The sequence below is a fragment of the Crocodylus porosus genome, unplaced genomic scaffold (genome assembly GCF_001723895.1).
Source record: "Crocodylus porosus isolate Cpor-Errol unplaced genomic scaffold, CroPor_comp1, whole genome shotgun sequence".
In the NCBI taxonomy this organism is placed as follows: domain Eukaryota; kingdom Metazoa; phylum Chordata; order Crocodylia; family Crocodylidae; genus Crocodylus; species Crocodylus porosus.
This window is the reverse complement of record NW_017728907.1, coordinates 57,284,716-57,293,512: the sequence shown is the minus strand read 5'-3', so window position 1 is coordinate 57,293,512 and position 8,797 is coordinate 57,284,716. Positions and strand designations below refer to the sequence as shown.

The 8,797-nt window shown below is 43.4% G+C and overlaps 1 long non-coding RNA gene across 1 annotated transcript in view; it reads left to right on the top strand.

The window, feature by feature from the left end:
- LOC109307642 overlaps positions 1-3,316 on the top strand; it is a 57,296-nt gene extending 53,980 nt beyond the window's left edge. Inside the window, exon 2 of the long non-coding RNA XR_002100331.1 lies at positions 3,274-3,316. This is a non-coding gene — a long non-coding RNA (uncharacterized LOC109307642). The remainder of the gene's footprint in view (positions 1-3,273) is intronic.
- The last annotated feature ends 5,481 nt before the right edge of the window (positions 3,317-8,797 follow it).

Here is an 8,797-nt window from a genome sequence, read left to right as displayed (position 1 = left end):
AAAAAAAAAAAAAAAAAGGTTTATTGCTTGACTGTAGAGTTGTCAGCCGCCACCCTTATCTTAACACTCTTCAACTGGCTGGTGCATTTTGAACTCCAAACCCAGATCTGAATTTTATAGCTGCCCTACTTGTTCAATAAGTAAGAGCTATTTTTCTAGAGCAATAGAGAAATGGTGTCTGAATTTCTTCCAAGAAGTTTAATTTTGGTGATAAATCGGGGGGGAGGGGTGAAAGGGATCAGTTATTGGGAGTGCTTTCAAGTTGTATCAGAACCTGTCAGCAATGAATCCCATAGTGTACGTGACGCAATGACAAATTGCCTCCCGTACATTATGGGATACAAAGCAAACAACATGGACATCTGAATAACTGGTATGTAGAGTAGCATACATATGCATATTCCAGCTTAGACAACTTTATTGGGAAGAAACTTTGAGGATTAATGCTGAAAGCCAGAATGACTGAGCAAGGACCCTTAGGTCAGGTGGCAAAGAGCTGCAAGTTGTGTGTAGAAGACACTCGGTGCATACTTTTCAAAATGAATTGAGACTGAGCTGAATGTCATGAATGTGTGCTTTAAAAAGTGTGCAGCATTATACAGATCTTCAAAGCAAAAGTGGGGTGATTTTACAGCAAAGAACAGGAGAATGAGATTTACACATTAGACAGGGTTACAGGACTGTCGCTGCCTGATTTTTGGCAGCACAGAATGTGGTGAAAACCAGAGACAGCTGATTTTCCTTAGTGAAATAGGCACCACAGATACATGTACAGAACCACTGATGACAGATCACGGGAATGCTTGCAATGGCGAGGGAGGGAGGAAGATGTCCCAAGTGGAAATAAATAAGGTTCTGCCAGGGTGTGTTAATGATGGTGCTGAGAGTGAAATACTACTCCAAACCTACTGTGCTCAAGCAGGGAACATCTTATTGATGAGCGATCAGTAGCTGGTGCATCAAAAATGCAAGAGATCTAAAGGTCTCGGAGTAGGAAACTTACAGAAGATGATAAGAAAGTTAGCACGTTTGCTGCAAACAAATTCGGAAGCTCCTGAGAGAGATTTTAGTTCTCTTCGATGGAGTGTCGTTGACTGTTGTTGCGGAGCTCAGGTAGAATAAACTGACTTCACACACTGCCAAGGCTTTACATGGTGTATCGGTATCGCACATTCAGAAACTTTCTCGAATGCAGAAGATGATCTAAGTGGTTACTTTGATCAAGACTTTTTAAATGGTGAAAGAAAACACAAAAGAGAAGGGCCAAGGGATCAGTCAAAGAGTAGAATAATTAATTAAATTAGTAAGAAGCCAAAAGAGAGAAAGAAGATAAACCTAGTGTCTTGGAGGCACAGAATTGCACTCTACCCGTGGTGCTCAAACTTCCAGCCTCATGTGCCAGACAAGGGAGGCAGAGCTGGTCCATGGGCCATCTCCTGTGGGCAGGGTTAGTTTGCAGGCTGGATCCAGCGTGGGGTTAGCACGTAGAGTCAGTCCATGGGTGTGATCCAGTGCACTAGCCTGGATCCCCACACACTGGATCCAGTTGTGGAGCAATCCTGGACTCTGGCAAGATCTGATGCATGGGGCCATGGCATCTGGCCTGCAGGGCTCCCCATGGGTAGAGAAATGTGGCAGTGTAGGACTGATGGCAGCATTAATTCCTGTGGCTCTGGCAGGTATGTCAATGAATGCTGTCAATGTTTCCCCAATGGCAAATTTCCTGACCTGTTGGGAGCCCCGCAGGATGGATGGCATGGACCTAAGGGCCTGATTTGTCCTGTAAGCTAGAAGTTGAGCACCACGGTGCTGTATTAAAGGAGAGCCAGCATAATCCTCTTACCAGACTTTGACTTTCAGGTTGTTTCTCTCACCTCTGCAGGCATCAAATGTCAGGCCTCATTGGGCTTTTCAATATTCTAATAAGCATTTTTGACATTAAAGGATGAGAGATGTGCCAGAAGGCACATAAAGAATTAATACTGCAGGTCTTACTACATGCAGACACGGTGTTACTCGTTGGGTCATCTTTGGACTACAACTAATAAAGCAACTACCTCTGATGTAACTGCACGAGTCTCTCAGTTCCTGCCCACAAGATCCACATGTGATTTGCTACTGGTAGGGACATCACTTTAGATTAAAGGAAATCAATCTATTGTAGTGTCTTTGCCATATTTTGTATCATAACATGTGAGTGGTTTTGCTCTTCTTTTCACCCCTTGCCACTTCCTTCCCCCTCCAAAAGATCAAATAGAACCTGGCTAGGAAGTTTGTCTTAGGTGTGAGAGGTATGTTTATATTTACTCCTTTTATTTTTCATGTCCACCTGGACTTTTGGCCTGGCTATAAATGGGAAGTGCCAGGTGTTCCATGAGAGGTGATGGCTTAAGGCTTCTGGCCCAAGATATTTATACAAGCATCATACTCTTGGATACTTATTAGGACTGTGAGAAATTTCGATTTTGGTTTTGACACTGTTTCGACACATTTTGAGGTCAAAACAGCAAAACTGAAATGAAACAAAGGCCATCAAAATAGCCTCAAAACAAAACGAGGCTAGTTGAAACATTTTGACCGCAGCTCTGGGGATGGGAGGTCAGCATGGCTGAGCTGACTTCCCATCCCTGGTGCAAGATCTGGCGGGGGAGGTGAGAAGTCAGCCCAGCTGGGCTGCTTCCTTGCTCCCACATGATCTAGCATGGGGGGGGAGATGGAAGGGCAGCCCAGCTGGGCTGCTTTCCCACCCCCGGTGCTATCCTTTACCCAGCCCCATAGTCCAGCAAAATGGTTGAAACAGGGTCAAAACAGCCTCACTATTTTGACTTGAAATTATATTCGATACAAAACAGTGTTCCACCTAGACCTCAGAAGTGAAGTCAGAACAGAACAGTGCCATTTTGCATGGCCCTAATGCGGATCCAAAATGAACTGTTTGCTTCTCAACCTCAATCTTGTTTGCTATTGACACAGATTTCTGCCTGTACTAACCTTTTAGAGACCTGCTACATGGGTGTTTTTTCAGATTTCTGCAATGTGGAATGATCTTTGAAGACCAGAACAGGGAACTTCAGGTGTAGGATGTAGTGCTGACATTCAGGAAGCCTGAGCTTAAGTAGAAACTTTAGCTTCTGCAGTGCTCTAAGGCTCAAAGACCAGCTGCTGTTTTCTGCCTCTTGAGTTAGGGGACAGGGTAGCAAATAGGTAACTTGTTTGCAAGCATTTCTTCTCTTTCAACTCTCTGAGCAATTTATGTGTCATTTCTTTTCACAGATGATGCCGTAGCAGTCTTGCCAGTCAGAGTTGAGAGATAAAATAAAACGGATGAAGGAGAGAAAAAGAAAGCCTGCATTTTTTCAGGTCTGGAACAACGATATAAAAGTGGGTAAGGAACTAAAATACTGAATCACAATTCTTCAGGCATCTCTATATTTAAATTATAGCCTTGTCAAGCCTGTGTTTGATATGCTTTAATTAATGCTTTCCTTACTTTGTGTTTGATTTTGATGTGTGTGTGAGAGGTTCATAAAACCTGAAGTGATCAAAAATAGGCATTTGTCAGTGTCAGAAGCTGTGTTAAGTTCAGTCAGCTCAGCGTACACCCTAGATGAGGAAGGTGGGAAACAAGTTATTAGAGGAACGTGAATCATTTATGAAGAAATCACCTACAGTAAGTGAAGCTAATATTGTTTTCATTATGCTGCATGCCAAAGTAGTATCACCTGATCAGCTGAGTTTGGGATATTAAGTCAAACTGAATATGACATTCCCCATAATGTGCACAGTGGGGCTGTTTGAATGTAGCCTGTAGACTTGTATTCGTTTAGTAAGATTTGTTCATTCTTCCGGTGCAAAATGTTCACTTCCAGCAACCGCCCGCCATCTGAAAATACTCAGTTCTTTGCAAGGCAATTAATATTTACAAAAAATTTATTAGATGAGACAATAAAGAAGAGAGGGAAGGAGACAGTGCATATAATTGCTCCGGGGGGACGTTCAACAGAGTATGCTGTCAGCAGAAAGAGTTAGGAACCAGTGGCAAAAAAATACTCCACCTGGGAGAGCTGGCAGTAATCATAATTATATAAACCTGGATCAGCTTTTACCAGTGATTTTCCTCCTCTTCTTCCCCCTCTCCCATGTTAGCTATAACTAGTTGAGTCGCATAGGACATGGGGTAGCATGTTACAGTGGCACAGTCTGATTCTGATTGCTGTGAGGTTTTATGCATCCTTCGTGTTCATTTAATGTCTGAGTGTTAATATGAAGAATATGTGGTATATCTATAAGACTTTATATGGTAAAGTGCTTTGATGAACCATTAATTAATTAGATTGCATCCTTCATTAAATTTGTTGACCTCCTGCAGCTATTGAGGGAATCTCACTCATACTGGGCCTAATCCTCAGCTCCATTGACTTAATTGATTTATGCTCTGATTTATGCTGACTGATGATCTAGCCCACTTTTTTTTTTTTTTTTTTAACGCACAAGCCAATCAAGATGATTGATTCATCAGGAAAATTGATGTCACCATTCATTCTCTTTTACCACATTGGAATAGTTCCTAAGACTATGCTCATCTTGGTAAAATTTGCTGGTTTGTGTGGCTGAATCTCTGGTGGGGCATCCAACAACAGCAGCAACAACAAAAACCTGGGCACATTATTGATGACACTAAGTTGATACACATCACTTTAATAATTTAAGCATAATTCATAAATTACTTGAGATTGTGCTGCATACTTGAATGAATATTGCAAACCATTAATGTGTGAATATCCATGCAAGAGCATCAGTAAAAATCCCTATCGTTGCCCAGCCCTGGATTAAATTTTTCAGTCCTAGTTGTGTCATTCTGTGTCCTGGGAGAAAAGTGTTGTCCTCTCCGGGCTTCTGTGCTTTTAATTTAGCTAGCCTTCCAGCTTGTCGATATTAAATTCTGCAACAAATTGAAATGAATGGCAAGCATCTGCAAGCAGAAGGATATTTTTATTGTATTGCATTTTTTTCTATTGCATTCCATCATGGGTATTATTTGTGCTAATATCTAATTCAGTAGCAATGCTGTTCTCCCACACTTGCTGGGATACGTTATAAAAAGTTCAGTTTGGCCTGGAACAAAGTAACTGGGCAGTTACTGGTTTTGTAAAATCCAGGTCCAACAGGCCACAAAATGCACCAGTCCTGATTTGAACTGTGTCTGAGTGTATTTCTTTGTGCTTGGTAAGAGTGAAGACTCTGGAGGCGAGACATGCCAGCCTACTTTTGAAAGATCAAAGTGATGTGGAGTTGTATACTAGGCCATTTCATCTAAGAATATCTTGCAGTCTTGAAATCTGTATACCTGCTATTAGCACAAGGGGCGGGGAATAGTGAGATCTATGCTCATGAAAAGAGACAGTAGCTTGCTCAATGTATACAATGAATGTTAAATAAACCATAGCGTTTACATATGTACGTGGCAGGTGAAAGATGGAGCAAAATGGCAAAGTAATTTACCACAAGCATTTAAGAAAGACTCAGTATGTGATTAAATAATGAATAAAATATTATTGCAAATGATAATGTTATATTGTAAATAATTCTATGTGTTTACTGTGCTCTGGCATTGAAGTTTGCCTCCCTTAGAGATTTCTTTGACTTTTGATGCTGTTTTGCTTTGCATATACTTGATTTTCTGTTAACCATGCAGCATTTTATGAAGGTTCAGTAATTGACAATTGAAGCTGAGCGAATAATTCGCAATGAATATTTTCCTAGATGAATTTAGCCTCTTTACCTTATAGAATAGTCATGAGCAGATTGTGTTTTTCTTGCATTAATTTGGTGTTCAGATTAATTTGACGCATGATATTCCCCCCCCCACTCCAATTTTGTGACCATGAATGGAAATCAGATGTCTGTAGATGACCAGTGTTGGCTTCCTTATGATTGATAAGGTAAGGGTCTTGTTGCACAATAATTTTGGGCAGCTCCTGGAGCTCTTAACTCCTGGATTTGTCTGCACATTAATAACTGAAACTAGTCTTAAGCACTCATTATGCAGGTTAAAATTATATCAGTACAGGGCAGGATTATCTGTGATTTGTATTACCCAGCGCATGTTACACTTGTACGCAACCACTCTAGGTTACACCCTAGTGTAAACACCCTACTTGCCCTCGCTGCTGGCCCACTGCCCCTTTTCCACATCCTCCCCACAGCACCCCAGATCCCTGCCAGGCCCCTCTGCTCCCCCTACTTGCTTCTGGCTGACTACGCTCTCTGTCCTAGTGGAGCAAGCAGGGAAGGCGTAATTGCCGCCACCACCACTGTCTCTGGGCCAGAGCAGCAGGAGCAGGTTAAACATGTGAAAAGTCAAAATAAAAAGGTACAGGTATTCAAAGGAAATATTTTGTATTCTTCCCAAAGGGTTACATATGCTGACTATCTGGAGAATTGTGATTTAACGGGAGGATAATGCAGATTATATTATAGGTGGTACTTACAATAGAAGGTGCTACTACTTGGAGGAAAGAACTCTGCAACGACACTAAATTATTCTCCCAATATATGAAGTTTCATATGAAGTATATCCATTTTTTATGTGAATTATGTACTGAAAAACCGGTGTTTAAACTGGAAACTAGAGAATAATATTGAAGGCATTGATATGATAATATGTTACATTCAAAGGGTGCGTTTCATTGAGAAATGCACCATATTTTATATACTATTTCTATCAAAAAAATATTAAATCATTTCAATCATTTGTGGTTGAATCCAATGTACATGTGTTTAAGGAGGGTAAAAAAGAATAATTTCTGGGGAAGTGACTGGCTGGGATGAATGGCGCTCAGAGACCTTCACTCAGATTGCTGCGAGGAATGAGATGGCATTATCCAAGTAACATCTCATGAAGGTCTGGGTACGGGATCCACATTTTTTGGTAGAATTTCAAATCCTACAGTATGACCACAAATGATGGCGATGAAAGAGAAACCTATGTGACAGACCCCCTGCCATCCCTCATAGAATAAAAATTCAGTATAGTTTATAACTGTTTGTCATACTCAGAAGTTTTTCTGAGACTAGATGGTCCATCTACTAGTGTGGTTAACATACAGCACCTTTTGTAGTCGGCAGCACACCAAGGGAGTGATGTTGCCCGCATCATATCCGGACACTAGTGCTGCTTGAGCTTGAATGATTGGGAATCCATTAACAGATGGGTTGATGGGGTGGCCTTTAGCATGCCTTTAGAGTGAGGGTCAAACTCACGCCACTGGATCAATAGCTAGAAACCTTATCCATTCCCCCACCATGCCCTGCTACACGTAGATAACCTTTATATGCAGCAAAATGTAATGCTGCTAAGTTCTGGTCCTGGCACTGTTGTGGGGTGAAGTACAAGTCACTTCACAGCTTCATGCCTTAGCTCCATGGGAGATGGTGATATTTTCTTTGTGAAGCTGTATGCATCTGCAGATGGGAAGTGCTAAATTATGACTGGTTTAATTAGAGTTTAAATAGACCTAATCTGTGCATATGAGGCTTGTGTTCTTTTAGGCATGTGCTTGTGATTTATTTGTGTTTTGGTCATACTTTAGTAGTCCAATCAAAGTTTAGAGCTTGTTATCTTGGGAGATAAAACAGAGATGGGTTGAAGCAGGGGTGGGCAAAATAAGGATCGTAGGCTGGATCCGGCCCACCAAACACTTTCATCTGGCCTGTGGTACCCACCAACTAATTTTACCTGCCAAGCACTTATGCCCACAAGGCTGGGAGCAAGGCGCTCACATGTATACGCCACCCCAACATACCCTATTGCGCCTTGCTCCCACCCTTGTGGGCAGAAGGCCCTGGCCCAGCCAGCATGCAGCTTCTGGTCAGGGCTGCTGCTGCCAGAGACTTGCTTGGCTTCCCCGGCATCTCACCTGCTCCCAGCACCAGGTAGGGAAGTGGTAGGGGCAGATGAGCGGGTAGGGGGGTGGTGGCAGCGTGGAGATCGGGCTGGTAGGAAGTAGGTGTGGGGGGGGGGCGGTGTAGGGAGCCCCTGACACTCCCCTCCATTGCACACAGCTCTGGCAGGCAGTGGTGGTAGGAGCAGCAGGTGGGGTGCTCAGAGCACTCGTGCCTGGTTCAGGAGCTGGTGCCTGGCATTGCATGGCTCCAGCCAGCACGCCACATAGCGGTGAGGAGCACAGCCCTGCTGGGCTGCCTCTGTCTCCAGTGCTCCCCGTCATGCACGCCCAGCCCCTGCACTCATGCACCACTGGAGGGAAGCTCCATGTGCTGGAACTGGCTGACTTTGCTGCTCTCTGCTGCACAGGTCCTGGGACTCTACCAGAAGTGGAGGGAGCCCTGGCCCCTGCTTCCCCGTGGAGTCCAGGGACCTGTGCAGCAGGGAACGGTGAAGGCAGCCAGCTCCAGCATGTGGAACTTCCTTCAGGTGACATGCGAGTGCGAGGGCTGCGTGTGAACAGCCGGGAGTGCTAGCAATAGAGGCAGCTCGGCAGGGCTATGTTCTTTGCTGAGATGTGCAGCACAGGCTGGAGCCATGAGTGCCCCGCGCACCCCACCTCCTGCTGCAACTGCACCCCATCCACAGCCCTCCACACATGCAGACATGCACACACGTACAATATACAAGACTAAGAATTTGTTTTTGAGTTATTATGCAATCACTCTATATACAGTATGCGAACTCTCTCTATAAAAAAAGAAGGAAAAAAAGAGGACCCGGGAAATTACAGGCCAGTTAGTCTTACCTCAATCCCGGGTAAGCTCTTTGAAAAAATCATCCTGGCACACA